This window comes from Thermobia domestica, chromosome 18 (genome assembly GCF_964235325.1).
Source record: "Thermobia domestica chromosome 18, izTheDome1.hap1.1, whole genome shotgun sequence".
In the NCBI taxonomy this organism is placed as follows: Eukaryota; Metazoa; Arthropoda; class Insecta; order Zygentoma; family Lepismatidae; genus Thermobia; species Thermobia domestica.
Genome location: NC_137471.1, coordinates 93,581,076 through 93,605,009, shown reverse-complemented (window position 1 = coordinate 93,605,009; position 23,934 = coordinate 93,581,076). Strand labels below are relative to the sequence as shown.

The window sequence follows — 23,934 nt, the reverse complement described above, 5'->3', positions numbered from 1 at the left end:
CTGAAGACTTCTCGACGACGGAAATCTGCAGGCAAATAGTTTTAATATTCAAATACAAACAACCTATCTTTCATGGTTATACAAAGTGTTGTTATACTGAACTCGAGTCGAGCTCAAAGATATCTGTTTCGAGTCGAGTTGAGTTTCAAAGAAAACTCGCTCGAACTCGCTCGTGCCCATCCCTACTTATTCCTGTTGTCTCGTGGTGTTGAACAAAAATGCGCCATTTGTGAGTATTAGGTTTTTGTTTGAGATATAGTTTTTGTGGCTGTGATTGAAAAACATAGATTTATGCTGGGAGAGGATGCATCGGGTAGAAGACATGTACCGTACACTGAGAAAAATCCGTTCTCCGGACAGCGGTATATTGTACAAATATACGGAATCCTCTTGCTTATTACAGAGATCAGTATGAAGCATACGTTATCCATATGTTGCAAAGGCACTGCCCTTTGATGTTACATCATACCGTTGCAGGATGTCTGACATCTAACAGTCTTCCTTATATTGCATACATATTATGTAGGTTACCTTCGTTAGCTATATGTTATATACGTCCATTTGTATGCAAGATCCTGACCGCCTATATTGTTTCATACGGAAAGTACGTACAGATGGAACACTTATACAGAAAGTATTATAAAACATGCGTTTTCAGTTATACGTTTGATGTACGTTAAGTCCAAAAACTACGGGATTTACAAATGAAACATACGATTTTACGTACGCCACATTCAATTGTTTTCTCAGTGTATGTGATAATACAACAAAGCCTGTGCACAGATTTCTATAACCCCGCGAATATGAAGCATTGAACAGCCGCGAATGAATACGTACCTTAAGAATTACGTAGTTTATGTGAAAAAAGTTAACTCAGAATTATAGTGACATATTTCCAACAATATGCAGATGCAATAGGGGAAATACGTACAAAAAAAGACTGTTTTCCAAACAGTAATTTGCGTTATACATAGAGTTGTTCTTAGGTAAATGTCATCACTTCTTCAGTATATAAAAAGGGAAATGGTGGCTCAGTGATAAAGCATTAATTCATGATGGAAGGGGTCTCAGCTTCTATTCCAGACCATGTGATTTTGTGGTGAATAAAATCGTGTCCATGGGTTATCTTGTGGTTCTCTCGTTCTATCCCACATTCTCATTTCACTAATTATCTCAATCCTTTGGCATCCTTTAGCCTAATAGGCATAAAATTGAAACGATAAATCAAATTTAATTTCACTTTTTCAGTATATACATATCAACTAACGAAAATAACTTAATTAGGGTTTTAAAATAATGTTATATCATCTTTATCTTTAGCGCTGGGAAGTTACAATCACCTTTCCTAAATACAGTTACTGTCAATATATAATGTAAAGGAATAACGTGCACCATTATCTAGCACACAACAATACTTTTATTTTATTCACTGCGAACACATAATTACATGTAGATCAATAAATGAGGGAATGACTGAAGATTAAATTTGCACCTGCCACTGTAAAGTGTTTGTTACTTCAATGGATATTGAAGTGGGTGGTTGCGTGCGCACCTACTCTGGGGATGCAGTATATTTTTCCCGGAAAGAAAAAAGAATTCCAACAGTAAAATAGCATCTAGTGTTTAGTAAATACTCGTAATACTTTAAAGGCAATACAAATCAGGAATGAATCAAAATCGATTAAGACTACAATGTCGGAATTTAGATGCAGATCCTCTCACAAGAATTCTTTTCAGAGCCAACTACTTTTCTCAGCACTCCTTATCAAATAAACTTTCCATTTTGTGTTTTGTTGAGATGCGAAAGATCGAAAACAGACCGTAAGGAAAGGAAAGTCATTAGTAATAATTACAGTAACTACACGTCATGAACTTCAAAAGTTGTCTCTGTGTTAATTTACTTCTATGTACAGGGTATCCGAGAAGTCCCCACACTCCTAGGTTTGAGCATGCAAATCCTTTTTAATGTGGTCATGCACTGTTGAACACAATACATTCTATTTAGCTGCTCTTTTGCGAAGCGATTTATTTGGAGATACCGCAATTGATCGACCGACAGTAGCACAAGTTTCATCACGCGTCTTCTTAGTCTACTACACAGTTTGTCTTTGGCACATCTGGAAACAAACATACGTTTCTTCCAATCAAGCAGGGTTGCTTTACGAGATAAGTCTTTTCCACAGCGATCTCTAGACTGAGTAATTACCTGTGTCGTTGTTTGACATGAATGTGTTTGTTCGTGCACCTACACACATAACAATTTCTGTTCCTCAACTGTGTAACTGCAGAAACTCTCATTAACCGTGGCCTCACAACCGAGACACACTACGTGATCTTGATCGCAGAGATACCAGACAATACTTAAAAGCAGGGATAACAGATAGTGCTGACTGTGATCATGAAAGCAGTGTTACCAAAGCCACAACTAAAATTACGCTGACATTGTTCTCTAACATACTCACACCTAGGAACAAGGAAACTTTTCGGACACCCTGTACTTCTTATGAGAATATAATGTTCCACCAATCCTAAATATCTTGACCTTACTACAATGAAATAATTTTCAAAATACTGTTTCTAATGATATTACGTGTACATGTACAATATATTATCATAATACAAACTAATATTACACATGTTATCAACATACAAACGGACAATCATCCTAATAAAAAGAATTCAGACAATTTCAAATCACAAATTAGCAAACAGAAAAGATTCCAATGTCATTTGCGTCGAAATAAAAACATTCGATTTCATAACGGAAGCCTACTTCTGCACAATCACTACTTTTCTCAATCTTAGGTAAAAGATGGATGGCGTAAGAGTCTTCACTACAGCGAAATTAGCCTACCGCTAATTTTAGAGTTTTTCTGTAATATCTTCAAAACAAATAAAAATATTCGAAAAGCAAAAAAGTAGTGAACTAGACAATACGATTTTGCATGTGATACCGTTATCACAACTCATCTATCTGCTTTCGATTTGCAACTGTAGATAGATTTAGCATTTTTTACGGGTTCTGTAAATAGTGGCATACCAAAAGCAGATAGATGAATTGTAGTAAAGGTATCACATGCAAAATCGTATTGTCTAGTTCACTACGTTTTCGGTTTTCGAATATTTTTATTTGTTTTGAAGATATTACAGAAAAAAACTCTAAAATTAGCGGTAGTTTAATTTCGCTGTAGTGAAGACCCTTAATAGCAAATTGTTAGAAAAAAAAAACAATCTATTCAGTATTGTTAGTCAATTAGTTATCACTCAGCACCAATACATCCGTTTAGTTAATCATATTTATCTATATGCATGGCTGTGTTAATGTTTTACCCTGATGAGCACTTATATAGGGGTCTCAAGCGGTCTGTTTTCACAAATAATTACTACAAGTACTACACAGTAATCTAGACTATACTACAGTATAAAATAATATTTGCTGCAGTGTTCATGTGTTACAAAGGACATTTTGAGTTGTCTCTCATTTAGTATTCCTGGGTTAATATTGCAGTCATCTCTGTCATAGTGTCACCTCATATGTATGTAGATTCATTTACATCTTATTCCTAAATAGTTGTCGCATATCCGTACTTGCATTCTTGCTAGGATATCTAACGACAAGACACACAGTAAACGCCCCCCCCCAAAAAAAAAAAAATACAGAAGTTAACGCCGCTGGTCCTTCCTTTCCCATGCGTTGATATTCAGAAATTTGCATAGATTATGTAAAATCATCTTGAGTTCAATGCCTCAAGTTATCGCCTCTAGGCTCATCAGGAAATGTATATGGTAAATGCAAAAGAAAATAAAGGCAGTTTTGGTGGAACGAAAAAGTGGAAGGAAATCGAAGACTCTTGAAGAAATTCACAGCGATGAACACGATTGCAACGAAATCACAAAGGCAGAGATTGAACTAGGATTCTTGCACAACATAGTTAATCGGTATGTCCCAAACTTATCCATAAATATTGCTATAATACTCTTTATGTCCCGTACTCAAGGTTTCTAAACAGTTTATAAATGTTGACCGAAATTCATAGGGTCGTTGCACTCATAAAGATAAACACGCACATACAGAAACAATTCGGGAACATAATATATTCGTACGTCGCAGAAACTCTAAGCTACTGTCTTGGTCTACTATTCCCCTTAGAATCAATAAGCTGTCTCGTTAAACTTCCCTTAATTGCTTCTGACGAACTACCGGACTAATTTCATCTCATCCCACTCCCTTAGACATCCTCCCATCCCATGTCTCCAGCATAGGACTAGTGTTCCAAATACCAAATGGACCAAGGGAAACTGTCTTTTCGAGAATCCGGCAGCCATTCTTCTTTCCAGCTCAACCCCCATTTTCAAATCATTCCCCTCCTTAAAAACCCTTTGGTGACCACTCTACTAAACAATCCTCCGCCTTTTGTTTCTCACTCCCTTTCCACTTGTTGTCTTCCAGCAGATAGAATCTTGAGTAATGAGTCGCCTTTTCCGTCTTGTAAATTTAGGCGTATCATGTCCACTTTTCGTGATGTAATGACTCATTTGTCAGAAAATATCTCTACTCAACATCTAACTGCCTCTATATTTCATTATTAACAGTTTTTTTTTAAATCTCTAATAGAGAAAAAATCTCATTCACTAGCCTATATAAGCCTGTCATGTCTTGAAACATCTTTAACTAAATATAGGCAGCTGTCAGACAAGGATGTTCCTTTAAAATGTCTACAAGAATGAACAACTTTAAAGACCTCTTCTGCTACTTGCAGCATTAATCCAATTCCTGTTAAGTATTTACTATAATCTAAACTAAAAATATAATTAAGTAAATTTGTTCTTTTTCACAATGCTTTTATTAGGTTATTTTTCTGTTTATTTGTTAGAGTCAAATCTTATAAGTTAAACTTCGCACATTTGCATCTAATTTTATGAAATCAAATGAAATCTTTCAATTTTACATCCGGCTAGGCTAACGGAGACGGTGATGATGAGAAATTAAAGAAATGGTAGAATGAAGAAAGTGAGAGGAACGGCGCAACCCCGAAAAAAACCACGAACACGGTGTTTGACCACCACAAAGCCCGCTTGGTGCGAGATGGGATCGAACCAGGAACCCCACGTACCAGAGCTGAACACTCTACTACTGAGCCACCGTGTTTCATTGTGTTCCCTAGAATAGACGAAAAAAGGTGGGAAGAAAACAGGATAGAAGTTGAAATGGTTATAATAAGATCTCCACACCTGGAAACTCCTTTAGGTTACGGACATGAAAATTGGTATCTAGGCTTTTATTTTAAAGTAATAAAGAGGTGTTTCAGTGTTTTTTTTCCATAGAAGGAAAGAAAAAGGGTAGGGGTTCCAAAAGTCATAATAAGATGGCCATATCTCGAAATTCCTTAAGATTAGACATATATTAGGGATATGAAACTTGGTATTACCTGACCAGGATATTAGTGCGGTTTTTCGTGGAGGGCGCTAGTGTAGTGTTTACATTAGTTTCTAGGTAAGCGCGGTGGGACAGGGGAACGGAGAGCGTCACTCTGCAGTGTATCCAATTATTTTCAAAAGTTGCAGTTTACATGTTATAAGTAGCCTAATCTGTTTCGCTTAATAAAGAACTCCATAAATTATATAGTTGTTATTGAATGCAGTAATGGTTATTTCTGCAGTAATGCAGATGTATTGTGGATAATGGCATATGCATGAACACTAACAATTTAAGAACAAGATAGCATACAAGTGAGTTTCTACCGTGTATTAAGCAGATTATATAAAAAAAATTGATTACGTTTTATTTGATTTCATTATAAAACAGTAGAAACCTGTAAAACTCAGTAATAAGATGTAATGACTAAAATATTAATTATGGGTTGGTAGCTTAGATACTTGCGCAATATCTTGTAACTGTAAGTTTAAATCAAGTTAAGGCTCGCGATGCTTGTATTTGTTTTAATGTAGGTCTATCGATTGACAACTAAATGATTTCCTTGAGTTGTAGCCAAGAAAGAATTCCGATACGTTTCCACTCGAGAACTGTGGAAGTTCTCTCCGTTGGTCTATTGGCTAGCGCATGTGTCTTTGTTGTACGTGGTTCTCTGAGAGCCCAACAATTAATTTTACAATGTTTCACTTTCATTAATCATCTGTCTCCTCTAGCATAAAGAGCATAATCATAGGTCGTTAAACTAAAGAAATTTCATTTCATTGTTTCGATTAATGTGAACCTTTTGGGGGAAAAGGAAGTGAAGAAGAAATTTTCCTTAATTTTTTAAAGGGCTACGGGATTGGATAGCTTGTCTTTCGGGATTGCCTTGTAAAACCTGATTACAATGTATCTTTCTTTTAGGATTATAAACGTAATCCAGCCTTTTGGTAAATATGAAATAAAAGTATCGATAAAACATCAACGTATGGGTAATGTAAGCATAAATATCATTGGTTCAATACACAATAAATTCACAACTTTTATTTATGAGTATAGAAATTCCCTTTGAACTCCCTCTGAATTTCTTTCAGACCCTAGGTCTCTTGTGACAAAGAATTAATTCTATTATCTGTTTTCATACACAATATAATTTTGAAACTTGGGAGCCTAGTGTTGTCTTTGTGTCTGTAATACGTAATCATTTGTCGATTGACTTCAGAAGACTGAGTTTAGCCCGTGAGCATAAGTTGCATATAGTTCAAACATATCAGATGTATGGTCTTGTTTAACAAATCCTGTGTGCACATATGAAATTCAAAGACAAAGGTAATCAATCGTCTTTAAACAGCTGTATTTTTATTTCAAGTGTAAGTACTAAAATGTGCTACGTAGATTTCCGGCCAATTGTTTCATCGCCGGTATCTTTGAGCAATGAGATAGCAGTGGAAGACAAACTTCGTTCTTCTAACTTGATATTTTGAAAAACTTACGCAAGTGGTTTTGTTACTTAAATACATATCTATTCACTCTAATCAATTTCAAAAGTACCATTAACTTTATAACAACATAATGAATGTAAGAGTTACCCTGAAAATGTATTTTGTATTTCTTTTTTAATATGAAATTCATTTTTTTTCTGAATTTCACGAGCTATAAGAAATCAATTGTCAGGCTCCCCACTTTAAATTTTAATCGCTCCCCTACCGCCTCAATGTAACATTGGGTTTATTTCTTTTAATTTTTTTTTTCAAAATATGGTAGAAATACTGGATTTTTAAATTACCAAACCATGCTAAATAATGACAGGTTAGATATCAGAGAAAGTTATCTTTATCTACCTTCTTAATTAGGGGCGGATCCAAATCTCCTTCGGAGGCGGTTAGATTATCAGTTTCTCTCTCACCAGTCTTTTGCAGCACATCCGAAAATGATCTCAATGCAAATTTGTTACTGAAGGTACTGTCAATCGATCGATCACATGGTCCAAATTGGTAGCAATTTCGAAGACGCCTTATCTCAAAACTACACAATAGAACTTGCTTTAAACAATGAAAGCGCAGTTGCCAAAGTATAACTTTGATTCACAAAGATGAACTTCGAGGTTTCGTTAACAGATGAATTAGGAATTATTTACACTCTAATGCTACGAAGTTCTCAGTGTTCCTTTGTACAACACTGAGGTTAGTTTATTCGCAAGTTATTGTCATATTAATATGGAGGGTTATGTACTTTTTTTTTTTTTTTTTTTTTTTTTGCAGTCCTTTAAAATGTTCTGAAAATAACTTCCATAACTTTTGAAATTGTGTTTGTCTTAACTTGAACATATGCGTGAAGTGGTTTATTATGAACAGGGCAAAAACAACTGTGATAGATTAATTACAAATGATCCGGTTAGAAACACTGTTGTTTGTATTTTAGTTCCAAAATCGGCCGCCCGCACTCGTTCGCTGGTGGACTAATACCGTATCTTTTTGTTTGTTTGTTTGTTTTTGAGTTTTACGTCCCGTTCAGCAGCGAGGCTATATGAGACGTGGACCTACTGATTAACGTGGAATCCGAACCACATGATCTCCCGCCGGGAATCGAACCCGGCTCTCCCACGCCAAAGGCGCGTACGCTAACCGCTTAGCCACGGAGGAGCTCCAGGTACCGTATCTTATTCTTTACTCAAAACAAGTATGCCACAGAACTTCCTCAAATTCTCCATAGCATTACCGAAAATTCTGCTTTTAACGAGAGGAGACAGAAATTTCTATTTTTTCTCTCAATATATAAAAATGACTTTAAAGTTTGTTAGTCTCATCATCACGGGAAAACGGGCGAACTATTTGAAATAACTCTTTGAGCACAGTTCTTGCACCGACATGAGTTTTTACCATTTCGCTTTGATTGAAATGCCTATTCTAAAGAGGAAAGCGGATTATTATTTTTTTTTTCAAGGGATAACGTCATAAATGTATTCTTGCGGTGCGAAGAATAAAAGCAAAGGCTGAAATGCAAAGTGCAAGGGTATAGCTAAAAAAAAAGCGGCAATCTAGGGGCCAAGTTCCCAGTTAGCCGAAGGCAAGTACACAATAAAAAATGGTTGTGTTAATTCAACTTAATTTTAACAAAGGGCAATGGTTCCAGCGTGACTACAACTATGCGGTGTTAATTCAACACAGACCCCGCGGTGTTGGCGTTTAATACAGGGGTGTGTTACGTTTTTAACACACAACCGGTGTTGAGCGGTATTAAATTCGGATCTGTGTTAGTATTTTCGGTGTTGAGTCGACACCATGAGAGGTCGGTAGTGTGGAAAAAAGTGTTAAGTGTTACTTTGTGGCGGTGTTGTACTAACACGAAGAAAGTAACACAGTGTATAGTGTGTTAATTATTTTGCGTTAATATTACACCATGTCAAGTATCAATATAACACAGTCCCTGTGTTATTTCAACACACCATCTGTATCATAATTGAAGGTCAAAGCCATATAAATAACACCCTTTTTGATGTTAATTTAACACCAACACCCCTGTGTTAAATTTCAAGGTCACACCACCATTAACACCGTCTTTGGTGTTAGTTCAACTTCACTTCTGTGTTAGGCCTACTACGACACATATTTTGGTGTTGAAATAACTCCGTATGCAGTGCTTATGTAAAGGTTTTTCTGTGTTGGAAAAGCTTGTGGTTTGCATGCTTACGCTTACGGTGGTTAGCCATCTTTGAATACTAGCTAGTTAACATGACAAACAATTCATTGCGTTCGGAAATAACAAAACGAACGAACTTAACAAAAAGAACTGCAACAGATTAATTCGTGAACATCGTCAATTTCGTCAAGTGTTTCCGAATTCACCCTTTCTTGAAATACCCGGCTAAAATAATACTAGGAAGAGGAAGGAAACCAATTCTAATTTTAAAATATGAACAGTAAACAACAGAACACTTCATTTAGATTTTTTTTTTTTTTTTTTTTTTTTTTTGTCGTCCTTCCCATAATTTATTATGATGTAGTTTAGATGGTGCGAAACACAACCTTCAACATCTTGTTCAAGAATGATAGGAAACTCTTACCTATATCCTTATAATATGAATGCTTCTTAATTGTGTTTCTACTTGTTTTTCACCATTTTTGAAACACAGTCTCCGGTGTTGACTGGTGACCTCTACTGCAGTGTAGAAGTGACACAGGAATATGGCGTTGTTTCGTGTTGTTGACATATTTACGTAGAAACATTATGTAGAACAAATAAGAACACAACGCGCGGTTTACATGTTGAAATTTTGTGAATACAAGGATTTGTTTAAGTATTTCTTTTATATACTATGTTAGTATGCAGCTTAAGTACATAAGCCTTTATAATTAGATGCCCAACATATTTGGCATTTGGCAATCACGCTGAAAACAACACCGAAAACCATACACTTGTGTTAATTCAACACACAGGCTGTGTGTCATTTCAACTACCGGTACTAGACACACAACTCCAAATGGAGAGTGAGTTGTTCTAACCACCTGTTTGTGCTATATTTTAACACAATCGCGTTAACACATAGGCATGTCGTTGAAATAACACAAAGATTTTTTTTACAGTGTATCATATATATTTTTTTAGTTCATTTTGTTTTTCCACTTTTATCCCAGTAGCTAAACGAAGGGTAGGACACTAACTTTCTATAAAATGTTTGGCTACCAAACATGCCTAAACAAGTAAATTATTCTCAAATTAGTCTACACGTTGAGAAATTATATGTGGACATACACATAATTACAGTATTAACACTGTCAGCTACCGACGAGTTTCATGGTCTAGTTGCGAAAGCTATATCAGATCTTGATTAAATTTATATGGAACCACCGGGGAAGTATATTCTAAAAGAAAATTAAAATCGGTTACGAGACGAGACAAACCTCTTTCAATAGAAACAGTTTCACTTTCCGAGACTAGACAGTACTTTTACACCTTCTCACGACGAGACTGCCTTAAATGCCGTGTCGTAAGCAGCACTATTCATAGAACACCTAAAAACAGAAATGAATATTATTATAACAAGATCTTCTGAAAGATATTTTCAATTCCCAGAAGGTACTTTAAATCCCCCTTCCTTCCCGTCTCCTTAGCAAACTTTTTTATTTACGCCAATGACAGAGATCACAGTGCATCGAAACTTTTCATTTATGAGAAGTGACCTGCGAGTGGTGACATAATATCGATCAACATGATATTTGTAGTGTGTAAATACGTTTTTCGTCTATACAAAGTGTGCAAATTGGATTATTGATATTTAGGGGGTGAGGTGCAACCGGACATCGAGGTCTGAAGGTGAAATAATTCAAAACGAGACAATGACTCCTCCTTCCCTCCCCACGCACATAAATATGAAATTTTCTGACAACAGCAATAAATAAGAAATCTATTAAATCAATAAACATAATATATGCGTGAAATCAATAAATCAATAACGATAACTAAATTAACTATATATTGTCTCAGATACCCACACCTGTCCTTTCCGAACGTGTTTTGAGTGTAGAACTGAAACGAAAATTTTGCAATGTAAGAATGGGTCCAATGTAAGAGGTGTGCTGCACATCTTACATGCAGGGGCGTCATTTCAGCCTTCGCTTGAGAGGGGCAAAAGCACCACCGACATAAGACTTTAACGTTTTGCACTAGTATATTAGTAGACAATCGATTAAAGTATATGTATTCCTCAAACTCTTGGGGGGAGGGCAATTGCCCCTCCTGCCCTCCCTAAATGACGCCCCTGCTTACATGACTTCATTATACAGAGTTAGTATAACGTTGTTATCCAAATTCATCTCTGGAATTGAGCCGAAATGTTGAGAATACGATTGTAGCAATTATAAACATAATAAATTAGCTAAACTGGGCGACGATGTAAACGAGGGAAAATAATGTTTCCTATGATAGCTTTTGAATATAAAATTAAAAGGCAAAAGTGAATAGTTTGCTCCTTTCATTTCGGAATGCAGCTAGCAGGTTAAAATTACATGAAGGGACATAATCTAATGCAAGTTGATTATATATTCATTTTTTTAATTACTAGACAATTTGGGGGATGGGAACAAACATCCCTGGAAGAAATGCTTCAGTCAGTTTCTTCGGGGTATCAAAATGTGATTGAGAAGAAAAAATCCCCTTATTCTTTCCCATTGATCCGGTAATTCGCACCCTGTCTATATACAAGGTATTACAAAAAATTGCACAATATTTTGGGGATAGATTCCTCACATCAAAATAAGAAAGAAGTTCATGTGGACCTATGGTCAGAAGTGCATAGTCTTCTAGTTATAAAGTTTCGAGAAAGTGAAAAATGAACTTTAAAAGTTCCATAGTTCCACTAATACAGGACCGATCGTAGTCGGGTCAAGACATCACTGAAGAACTAGTATGTGAACTATCCAAATATCCATCTTTCAGAACCTCCGGTACTTGGATAATCATTTTTAGAGAAGGTGTTTGGGAGTACTTTATCATTCTTCAACTACTTCTCTAAAAATTGGTGTGCAAGTACTGGAGCATTCTTAAACATGGATACTCGGATAGTTCACATACCAATTCTTCACTGATGTCTTCACTCTACTACGATAAGTCCCATAGTAGTGGCGATAAACTTCAAAAGTTCAATTGTTTCACGTTTTCGGCACCCTATAACTCCGAAACTATCCACTTTTGAGTACCAGCAGGTCCATATGAACGCTTTTTCTTATTTTGATGTGCGGAATGTACTCCCAAACTATTGCGACACACTTTTGTAACATACTATATATACACAAATCGATCTTCTTACAAAATTCGTACAACAATTTGCATGTTTACAAAGAACTGTAAATAACCATTCGTACAGTCCGTTAAACTGAAGTAAAGCTTCCTTCGAGAAGACTGTAACACTCTTAAAACAATTATTCATAATCTTCATTAAATAAACATCGCACCGGATGTGGTAATTTCCTTTAAACACAATTATGAATGGCGTACGAAGGCTGCCGTCTGCAATGCTCTCCATGTGCTAATTGATTCTTTGTGTGCAGTGCAACACCTGCATCTTAGTAAAACATCAAAGACGAGATGACCTGTAAAGTAATGTTAAACTAATTTAAAAGAACTATGAATTGGTATAATCAAATATTGCAACTAACATGCTGCCTGGGTTATTTCATTCATTTTATAATAGTATCAGAGTTGAAACCGAACTTTTGTTTTAATGGCTGTTTATAGAAAGAATGAAAACACCGTGACGTGATAAAATTAAATAATTTTATTAATTAAATGGCTACAAACGAAGAAATCTAGAACGCAACTAAAGAACAAACTCTACAGTATCATTAGCGTTCACCGGAAAAAGAAATTTTGTCCAAAGATGAGACTTATACCACTAAACAAAATTATATGGGTCGGTGTAATTTTTCATGCGTAGTTTTCGAGATTTTTTCTACCTTACCAATTTATGGTATTCGATAAGAACACGATCTGTTAAAGTAAAACTGATGGTGCAATACACTCTGATCAAGATTTTTATTACGATGCTAAAAAGAGGACGATACACATTATGGTTAATGAGATATAGCACAAAACTAACTAATTGCTTATTTATAGTATTGTTCAAAGATGAAGCATATGCCATAAATAGATGGTATGTATAGTGACCGCGATAACTCGTGAAGTATGGGCTCTATACCAATCATAAAACTTCTTTGTCTCACGTATGATACACAGCGGTGCAAATCTGTCTTCAACATTGGGGGAACGGGTAAGACCGTTCCTATAATTTTTTAAAGCGATGTTCAAAATATTTATGAATTTGAAAAACAATGCTGTGGAGAACCAGAGGAGCACAGTTGTCTTCAACATCGGGAGGCGGGCAGATTTGAGGAGATTGATTTTTATTTGGAGGGGGAGGACATCAGTTTCGTCTCACTTTCCTTTGTGGCGATCGGATACAAATAATCATATTTCTTTCCAAAAACAAATTTCAAATCGGATTATTGGGGGGGACAGTCCCGCCCAGTTCCAAGCTTGGAGGAGACATGTCCCCTTCATCCCCGGGATTTGCGCCAGTGATGATACATCGGAAAAATTCGGTAGGCCCTACAATTCGTGGAGCTGCCTTCCGAACGCATATTTGAGAAATCGTGAAACAACTAGGGATGCGCGCGAGACAAGATTTGTGGCTGTCTCGTCTCGAAAATGTGCTGTAAAAGTGATGTCTCGATTCGAAAAATGTATATCTCTCTATTGGAAGAACCATGTCTCGACTCGAATTTTGTCCAGAAAATCCTGTCACGACTCGTCTCGTGCGCATCCCTAGAAACAACAGAAGTGCACCTAAATGTTGTAAACTTAGAAGACATAAAGAACGAACGACAAAAAACAACACTTAAAGAGCTAACAGTAGTGTAGTCGCTAACGCTCTCGCCTTCGGTGTGAGCGGTCCAGGGTTCGATTCCCGGTGGGGATAAACGGTCCAAAAAATTGTAAAAAGCTTTTTCAGACCAGCCATCCAAATGAGGTTATTCTGGGTTCTCCTCATTCACACCAGGCAAATGCCGGGATGGTACCTAACATAAAGGCTCCAGGCCGCTTTCTTCCTTCCCCAATCCTTTCTTCCTTTCCTCTCCCCGGATAGTATGTTCACCAAGGGACGTCATCCCTCATATGTGACGGGCTAAATGGCCATAGATGCTGAAAGCCCAGAAATCTTAATTCTAAATTCTTAAAGAACTATAACACGAACATTAACAATTTGTTCGAAGGCAAGTGAATGGTGATGGAAGAATTGGTGGAATGATAATGTGGGAGGAAAAGGAAGTATCTCGAGAAAATCCACGAGCACAATGTTTTCCAGTACAAACTTACTTGGCCGGGGATCAAATCAGGGACCCCACGCAACAGAGGTAAGTTATATGAGTCCTACTGTCTCTTAGATTGATTTCTTCTTCTATTGTATTAGGACGTCCCTGTGGAAAAGTCGAGGTTGGCCTTTTTCTGTATAAATCGTTATCTTCACTAACATGTTACTAAATATGGAAGTTAGCATCACACGTTAGTCAAGCTTTTAATACAACATTAAAGACGACTCTGCATAATGCCCTTAAAATTTAAGAGTTAATCAGCATTTTGAACTTCATCTCACTAACCATACTGTGTACTGTTGTCTTAATAGAGTCATAATGAAGGGATTGACGAGAGTCTACATAGTTCAGCATCTTTCGCCTTAATAGCCGGCGACATTATTATACAGCACCAATGTTTAGGTTTATAATAATAATAAAGTATAGAATTATTACTGGCATTTTCGTAAGCTTAGAGGAGATATGATCACCCCTACCTTTTTAATAGTGGGACATTCACGAGAAAACGATAACGTAAATCCATTTTCATAATACTATAGTTAGGATATGCCAAAATATGCTTACTTCAGAGAAGCACCCACGGGGGGATCCAACGGGTCCGGACCCACCAAAAGGACTTTTCAACTCACATTTGTACGCTTTCTCAATAAAACTACCCTTGTTTAACAGGGAAATGATTGATCCCTAGTAGCAAGAAAGCTTTCGGCCAGTTGGCGCGTGCTTGGTTTTTGGCTTTCTACGCTTGCACTTGAAACGCATATTTTCCATATTTGCTGAGTAAAACTATATATTTTCATTAAAATTCAACACTTGTTAGTTTCGCCTGTATCACATAGTGTCTTATGAAGCCAAAGAGTTAGTTGGCGAAATTGTAACACGTGTTGAATTTTAACGAAAATATACAGTTTTGCTCAGCAAATAATTAGTTTATATTTAATTGAAACGCATGCTTTCATACAATCTGCCTTTTGTTGTACTTCCAAGCGATGTTTTCAACCCTTCGCAGAGAGTCATAGCATCACTGGCCGTACATTGGCTGTTGACTTGACTTGTAAAACACTTGCGTCAAGCTTGAATGGAACCCTGGATGCAAAGTTGGCCCCATGTAACTTCGTTACTGGAATCCAGTTTGCGGCATGCTTGCACGTTTTCCAATCAAGCTGGATGCAAGCTTGGCCCACTTGCAATTCAAGCTTACAGCAAGCGGTTTGCAAGTTGTCTCTGCTACTAGGGATGTAGCATCTTTACTCGTTCTCTTATAAAAGCAATGTAGTGGAAGTATTTTACAATTACTTGTCGTCTTTTCCGGAGCAGAATAATACCCGTTCAATACTACATAGACGTAATAGCTTTAGTATTGGACCCAACTCCAAAGCTTGGACTCCTCCCAACAAAAATTTCTGGGTGCGCGCCTGGCTCGCTTTTATTTCTCAAATACATTTATTCTGTAATAACTTACAAACGTTATTGCAAAATAAATAAGTTATTACAAAATAAATGCAAATATTATTTAAAAAGCAGTTAACAAGGAATTACCGTTGAGTTCATTTTTCTAGTCGTTGCCTTAAGGGTCTTCACTACAGCGAAATTAAACTACCGCTAATTTTAGAGTTTTTCTGTAATATCTTTAAAAGAAATAAAAATATTCGAAAAGTAGAAACGTAGTGAACTAGACAATACAATTTTGCGTGTGATACCGTTATCACAACTCATCTATCTGCTTTCGATTTGTAACTGTAGAAAGATTTAGCATTTTTTGCGGGTTCTGTAAATAGTGGGATACTAAAAGCCGATAGGTGAATTGTGGTAAAGGTACCACATGCAAAATCGTATTGTCTAGTTCACTACGTTTCTATTTTTCAAATATTTTTATTTGTTTTGAAGACATTACAGAAAAGCTCTAAAATTAGTGGTAGTTTAATTTCGCTGTAGTGAAGACACTTAACCTAGATTTTTGGGTAATTCAAATTCTAGTCACACTGTAATTTCTGTGGATGGCAACACTGAAAATTCGTATTTTCGGGTGTAGAATAGTATTATCTATTATTGAGGTTGAGTCTTTATCCCGGCGAAATTAAAATTCCGCTAATTTTACAGTAATTATGTGATATCTTCAAATAGATAAAAGATAATTGAAATATGGAACAAGAGCGCCCTAGACAATATTATTTTGCGTGAGGTACCGTTATCACTAGTTACCTAGTGGCTTTATGTTTTCAGCTGTTTAGAAACGCGAAAATAAATGCCGATTTTCAAAATGGCTCGAAATCGAAAGCACATAAGTGAGTCGTGATAACGGTTTCTCATGTAAAATGATATTGTCTAGGGCGCTCTTGTTCCACATTTCGATTATCTTTTATCTATCTGAAGATATCACATAATTACTGTAAAATAAGCGGTATTTTAATTTCGCCGGGATGAAGACTTTTAAGTTGTTTCATTATCTCTTTTCATTTACGAAAAAGTGGCAAAAAAATTGTTAGCTTCTGAAAAATATTTAGTAGTCTGCCCCCCCCCTTAAGCTGAAAGAGACTGGAGATTGATAAAAGTGAACAGTGGCGTAGACAAAGGGGTTTCGGAGATACCCCCTTATTGAACAAGGCATGAAAACATAAACATCTACTACATTAAGATATACAAAAATTCCGCGTGTCCTGAAAGGATATGAAATTTAGTGCTCAAATTTCCCTTAATGAAATTCTGCATACATCAATGAAAGTGAATGATCGTGATATAAGAATACGGTAGAAGTCAGAGAAAAAACATGGACATGATACTGTCCACCACAAACTCACATGGTTTTTGATCAAACAAACGATGTAGAGCTAATAGTAAAGCCTGTTGATGGACGCACATCAATGCCTCAGTATTTAGTCTGCCCACTGAAGCTGTTTTTTATTTCTTTTAAGTGATCTAAGGAACATTTTCGTTCCACTTTAAAGAAATGGGTCTCCCAGCTTCACTAACCACAAAATCATCTTCATTGCTTTTTTTTTCGGGCAATACTTTTTTCTTCTTTTCTTATCTTTTTTCCCTTCCTTACTGCTCGTGACCCGTGCTGCCACCTGCTGCGACCATTCAAGAATGTTCTCCTCCCATTTACTCTATCCTGGCAACCATCGCTGTTGGTCTTTTTGTACGCTAGATGGTGTTCGCTCTCCAACCCTATCTTATTCTTCTCTGAAGCACTACTCCACCTACAAACATCAACTTTCACACCCTCTCTTTCTATTATGAATATACGTAGATGTTATGCGTGTTTCTATCTATCTTGTCAATATGTATACATATCCAGGCATTCTTCTCTGCTTCGTCTTTCCCCTACTTTATAATAGAGGGAGGGGAAAAGATGATTTTCAGAGGAGAGTGAGCGTGACTCTTCTTGCGTTGCCTGACGGGGATTCGACATGCAAAAGGAATGAAAATCTGTTTCACACCTATGAATTAACATCCACACATATTTTCATATTGTTTACAGCACGGCAGTAGAACAATAGTCCAGAAAAAAGTCCGACCACTAGATTTGCGTATGACATGAAGATTAACTAGTATTTGTCATCCATATCTACAAAGTTGGATTTATGGAGTCTATTGGTACATGTGCTTCTACAACAGTTATTATTCTTCAAGTACTCTAACAGTAAGTACATAAACTAAGTACTTTCAATGTTACACACGCAAAAAAAAAAAAAAGAAAGAAAAAAAAAGAAAAAAGTGACACAGTAGTAATGAGACTGTACATACTTTCAATGTCCAGTACAGCGCCATCGTAAGCATGCGCAATTAACTAATTACATGTTAGTAATTGTACCTAAATACCGGTAAAAAAAGCCGTAATCTTTTGTGATAAATGAAGTTAAATTACAATGCTTCGTATGGAGTATTGTACTGTATGGAGCAGAAACATGGACATTACGCAAAAATGATGAAAAACTGGAACCTTTCGAAATGCGGGTGTGGAAAAGAATAGAGAGAATTTGCTGGGTCGAGCGGGAAACGAATGAGAGGGTGTTAGAAATGGTGGGGCAGAAAAGAATAATTTTAGATATAATTAAGAACGGGACGAGAAACTGTTTAGAATGTTGGCTAAGAAGGAACTGTGTCATGAGGGATGTCCTAGAGGGTATTGTAGCAGGAAAGAGAGGGAAGGGATGAAAGATACTACAATTAATGGATAGCAAAGAAGAAAAATCGTACCGTACGTGAAGACGAAGAGGTGAGCGGAAAACTGGAGCATGGAAGATTCTCAGTTGCGGCAAGTGACCTGCCAATTATAGGTCCCAGTCTGCTTCCTATTCTCCGGTTAATGCGCTCGCTGAGGAACGTCATACCTCATACGTAACGGGCTAAATAGCCTCAGATGCGGGAGGCTCAGAAATCTAAATCCTAAATCTACTCCGTCTTATTTTTAAATTCTATAACACTATTAATGGATAGCATGGGAAGAAATGTCCAAAGATGAAACATATACTAATCAATAGATTGCAAGAGGAGGAACAAAATGATATGGATATATATCCTCATGTACAGATTTCGAAAAAATCGACAAAAAACGATTTTTTGGTAAATTTATGTTGTTTGATGCTGAATGAAAACCACACCCTTATTAAGGTAAAACTGATAGTAAAGTATATCCTCATAAAGGTTTTCAGTATGGTACACCAGGGGCGTCATTTGGGGGGGAGGCAAGGGACAATTGCTCTCTTGAGTTTGACAAACATGATTTATAATAATTTCTATATTAATATTTTAATTTAAAAAAAAAATACCAAAATCTTATGTCGGTGAACAGTCTTGCCTTCCGCCCAACAGCAAAATCTGAAATCACTCTAAGACACAAAGATAGGGATGCGCACGGAACGAGACGAGACAGAATTTTCCTGATAAAATTTGAGTCGAAGCACAGCTCTTTCAATAGAGAAATATACATTTTCGAGTCGACATCACTTTTATAGCACATTTTCGAGACGAGACAGCCTCAAATCTTATATCGTGCTCATCCCTAATCAAAGAAGACAACACTAATGAGAGAGAGCTGAAAATTATTATTTACTTTTAAAGTTTAATTCTTGTTTAACTACAATATTGTGCAACGACAAGTCATACAGTCAACCGATAGATGATATCGATGAGAAAATGAGAAGAACTAACTTTTATGTCTCTAAAAATTACATCGTTCGTTGCCAATAATAATCTATGCTTTTTATTTTGCTGAAACAGTTTATTCATTTATTATCTGAAATATCCGTTCACCTCACGAAAAGAATAACGTTTATGTAAAATCTTTGAAAATAAAGAAATACGAGAACTATATAATGACAAGTAATACCGTCTTCGGGTCAGCTAGTATGTCCATTATTCGCACGGAAAGATTGAGATTCATCCAAAATAATTCAAAGATATGAAATGCATGCATCTTGGACATGAAAAGCGGTCGAGTTGCCTACTTCACATACAGAATGGTTCACTGCGTTCGTTATATGTAGGGCCTATTTACAATTCTTGCATAAATTTTGATTTCCCAAAATCCACACTTAGTAAAAAATCTACAGATACTGATTCAGTTATATTGAACCGAATTTGAATGTGCTCCTTACCTAGAATTTGGTGATACACACACAAACACGCACACACTCACACAGTAAACACATAATTTTATTATTTTCTTATTTTAGATAATTAACTGTGATTAAAGAACTAAATGGATTTTTAAGAAAAATAAAACAACCATATTAGGTAAGAACATCTCACGAAGGGAGAATATTAAAATTCCAACATGCAAAAGAATCATAATTATCTTTTCGGTGGCATTGTTTTTGAAATTGAAAGTTTAAGAAGTTAATGTTGAATTCTTTGGAATCGGTTAAAATAGATGCTGTCGGACGAGATGGCAAGGCCCTTAGTTCTGAATCTCATTTTCGAAGTTTTGTTGCCATTCTAAGATCTTACTTGTTTAGTATACTGAAATGGCCTGTCCTTCAAGCAGAACCGATTTGCAGGCATATAATGCCTCTCGAATGTGTAGTATGGTATAAGTTGAAATCTTTCTTTTTCTATATAGCTTGATATAATATTTTAAACCATTGCTAATAATGTTATACAGTATAATTGTTTGTTTTGAGTATTAGAATATTATTCGTTATCCGAATAGTTGTTCGAATATTCGAAGAATTCGAATATTGAATAATGACTTATTCGTGTTTTAACAACACTAATCAGTATGGTAATACCACGCAAAACAGACTATATTACAGGACAGCGTTTATGGTGTTGGGAAGGTGGCACTCCGAGATTCTTTAAACACTGTAATCAAATGAGAAGGCTACGATGTACCCACATCTTGCCTATCATGTTAAAGAACACGTAATGTATCTGTGACTTGCTCACCTGTTTTAGCTGTTGTGCATCTCCGTAGCCATACGCTTTTACCACGTGGCAATGTTGCATCATAGTGTTTGTTTCGTTCGTCTACCTCACATGTCATCGATTGTGTCCTACGTTTTAGTTCTCGCGTGTTGATCGAAATAGAGTGCTGTCGGAGTTGGACTGTAAAGATTACTATATACTGTATTAACCATCCTATCATTGATCTGCTGACTTAGTGTTTCAACTTAGCAACATTAGGAAGAACACTCGAACAAGTAGTTAAGAAGAGCAGACAAACTACATATTTATTTGGGAGAAACAACGCTCGTGTTTACTGAACGCAGAACCCTTTCACAGACTGTTGAACGTGTAGTTACCAGTTATCTCTCAAGAGAGACACGAAATAACAAAAGTACGGTTCAAGCAAAGCAATTTAAAAATATAAGACGTCTCTAAACTCTTTATCCGATTTCAAATTAGGATAGCTTGAAAACAGCTAAATGTACTTGAATGAAACACTTCGAAAGAGGAAATGTTCAAGTTCATGCACACAGTGTTTCTTCCAGACATTTTTTGGAGGGGGGGGGGGGCATTGCCAATCGGAGCTCTGAGGATGCCCCCAGAGGAGACCTAAATAATACATCTATAATATAATAATAAATAGAATAGGACCAGAAGTGCCCCCCGGAACATTGTTTTTGAAAGAAATACTACATGCATATATTTCATTCACAACATATCATCCGATTTCAAAGTGCTGTATTGGCTAAAGAGAAAAACACAAGACATATTTGTTACAAAATGCCAAATAGTTGTAGTTACATTAAGTTCTCAGTTCACAAATGTTCAATGTCACCTCTACCGGCCTCATGGCATGCATCAAGCCGATAATCGAACCCTCACTGACGAGAGTTGATAGACTGTTTGATGGCAGATATGCCACTATAAGTACATTACTCCTGCACACTAGTGACATCTCTCGACAAGCAAACGCAACTTGAACACTCCCCCTTTCGAACTGTAAGCGTTTCGTTCAAACACGATTAGCCGTTTCCAAGCTCTAACACTTTGAAATTGAATGAGGACTTTACAAGACACCCTGTAGTAACCATAGGCCTGGAAACAGAATATACGGTTACAATAGTACGCATTATTTCCAGTGTTCAAGTTAAAGAAATAAAATGAAATAAAAATAAAATACCAGAGGAAGAAGAAACTACCTTTTCTTAATTTACAGTGAGGCATATATTGTAAAAGCAGAAAGGTGTTTACTAGCGTCCAAATGCACATTAAAATCCGTAAATGGAGAGCCATTTAGGAACACAGTCATTAATCTTTTTCACACTTTACGGATCCTAATTAACTTAAGACATATTCCATTAGAAATGAGGTATATTCACCTGTCACCACGTTTCTTCCTATTTCATTTTAGGTAATGAAAAAACAACGTGGTAAGAAAGGAAGAATCTCGTACAAGGGTTACTAAGTAATTAGACAATTCTTATTTTATTACTTTTATTGTTTGACGAGAAACCATAACAAATATATTAAATTCATAAATAGCGTTTAAGAGAAAACAGGAGAAGTAATTCCGAGCAAGACAGTAATTCCAAGCAGAAAAGTAATTCCTCAACAATCAAAATTTATTTGTTCCTCGTTATTTAACGCCCCTTGGGATAAATATAACTCGGACATTGTTTTACTGGATTTTTACGTTGTCACGGACAGTTGAAACATTATGCTGTAAGTGCAGATGCTTGTATTCTTTTTTATTTTCTTGACCAAATAAAAAATCAATAAAAGGCACGAACCAATGCATTAGACTTTCCTGCTTCTATTTCTTCAATTACAGTTGACATAAAGTCATTTACCACTTATTACTGAAATTTATTTATGATATGAATAAAATTATAATAAGTGTGTTCGGAAATCTTCAAATAAACATTACACAAAGGCTGAACTATTGCTTGTGCGCTTTTCATGGGAAATGACATTGAAATATTTAGTTATAAAATACTAGCAGAATACCCGTTCTCACACGGAAAGAATACGTTTCATTTTAGAGATAAAGTGATGAATTTGGATTTAAACGGCATCGGAAGCGTCACTGTTCATCTCAGCGACCCCGAAAACTATGGATTCGGCATTAATTTAGGCCATTTTGGATTATTTTTTATATGTATCTCTCCTCCCCTCCCCAAGTTGCTGGGTTAAATTTGAATTTAGACGGCATCTGAAGTGTCACTGTTTATCCCAGTGACCCTGAAAATTGTGGATTTCACAAGAATATCGCTCTTATTCGATCATTTTTAAATTTTTCCCTCCCCTCCTCTACGTTGCACCGTCAAAGGGAAATAATAAAAAATCATCTTAGGCCCGAATCTCATCCATGTTCAAAATTCGATCGAGATCGGTCGGGTGGTTCAAGAGTTATTAAGTCACAAACATAGCCATTTTCATGTTTATATACGGTATATAAATGAACAAAATCGCCTGAGCAATTTTCGAGAAGGTAGTAAAAAACACCTCATCTTCAAGTATAAACTCTCTCTTCCGGATTCTTCTGGAAGAAAAACAACTTATAGCATATCATAGGATTGTTAATGATATATTAACTTAAAAATATAAACAAAATCATTATAGTCACTTTCGAGAAATTTGTCAATTTTCATAATTTAGTAAATTACCCTTATTTATAGGAATAGGGAGAAAATTACAAATCCTCTCTAATGAATTAAAAAATAAAACTTTAAAACCCTGGTCCCAATACGTTTAACAGTAGGCTATGGCCTGTAGGCAAGTGTAGATATTTAAATCGGGAAGAACAGATGGATATCGAAAGACAATCAAAAATTCCTCTTTTGGCATGTGGTGGCCATGAATTGTATAAATCCGTTGAAAACTCGGACTTTTTTTTTCTGTTACCATATATGTACCATATACTTTCTTCAGTCTAAAGTAAAAATACTCATTGCTACATCAAGTATGAACATTCGTTTGTTGCTAATGTTGCTAATGTCAAGGGCGCCGATCCTGGGGGGCTCGGGCCCCAGTAGTAAGGGCCTGACTATAGGACACTTTGGACTTTGACCCCGACCTTTATGACGTCATAGGTCAAAGGTCAATGACCTTGGCCCGGGGTCAATGACCTAGGGGTACATAGGACCACCCCCTCTAAATTTTGGCAGGGGTACCATGGCCCACCCCCTAAATTTTGGCAGGGGTACATAGGACCACCCCCTTAAATTTTGGAAATTGCCAAATTTAAAAATTTGGTATGGTAGCCTA

The 23,934-nt window shown here is 36.3% G+C and overlaps 1 protein-coding gene across 6 annotated transcripts in view; it reads right to left on the bottom strand.

The window, feature by feature from the left end:
• Mp (collagen XV/XVIII-type protein multiplexin) overlaps nt 1–23,934 on the bottom strand; it is a 1,211,252-nt gene that overhangs the window by 502,656 nt on the left and 684,662 nt on the right. The window lies entirely within an intron of this gene.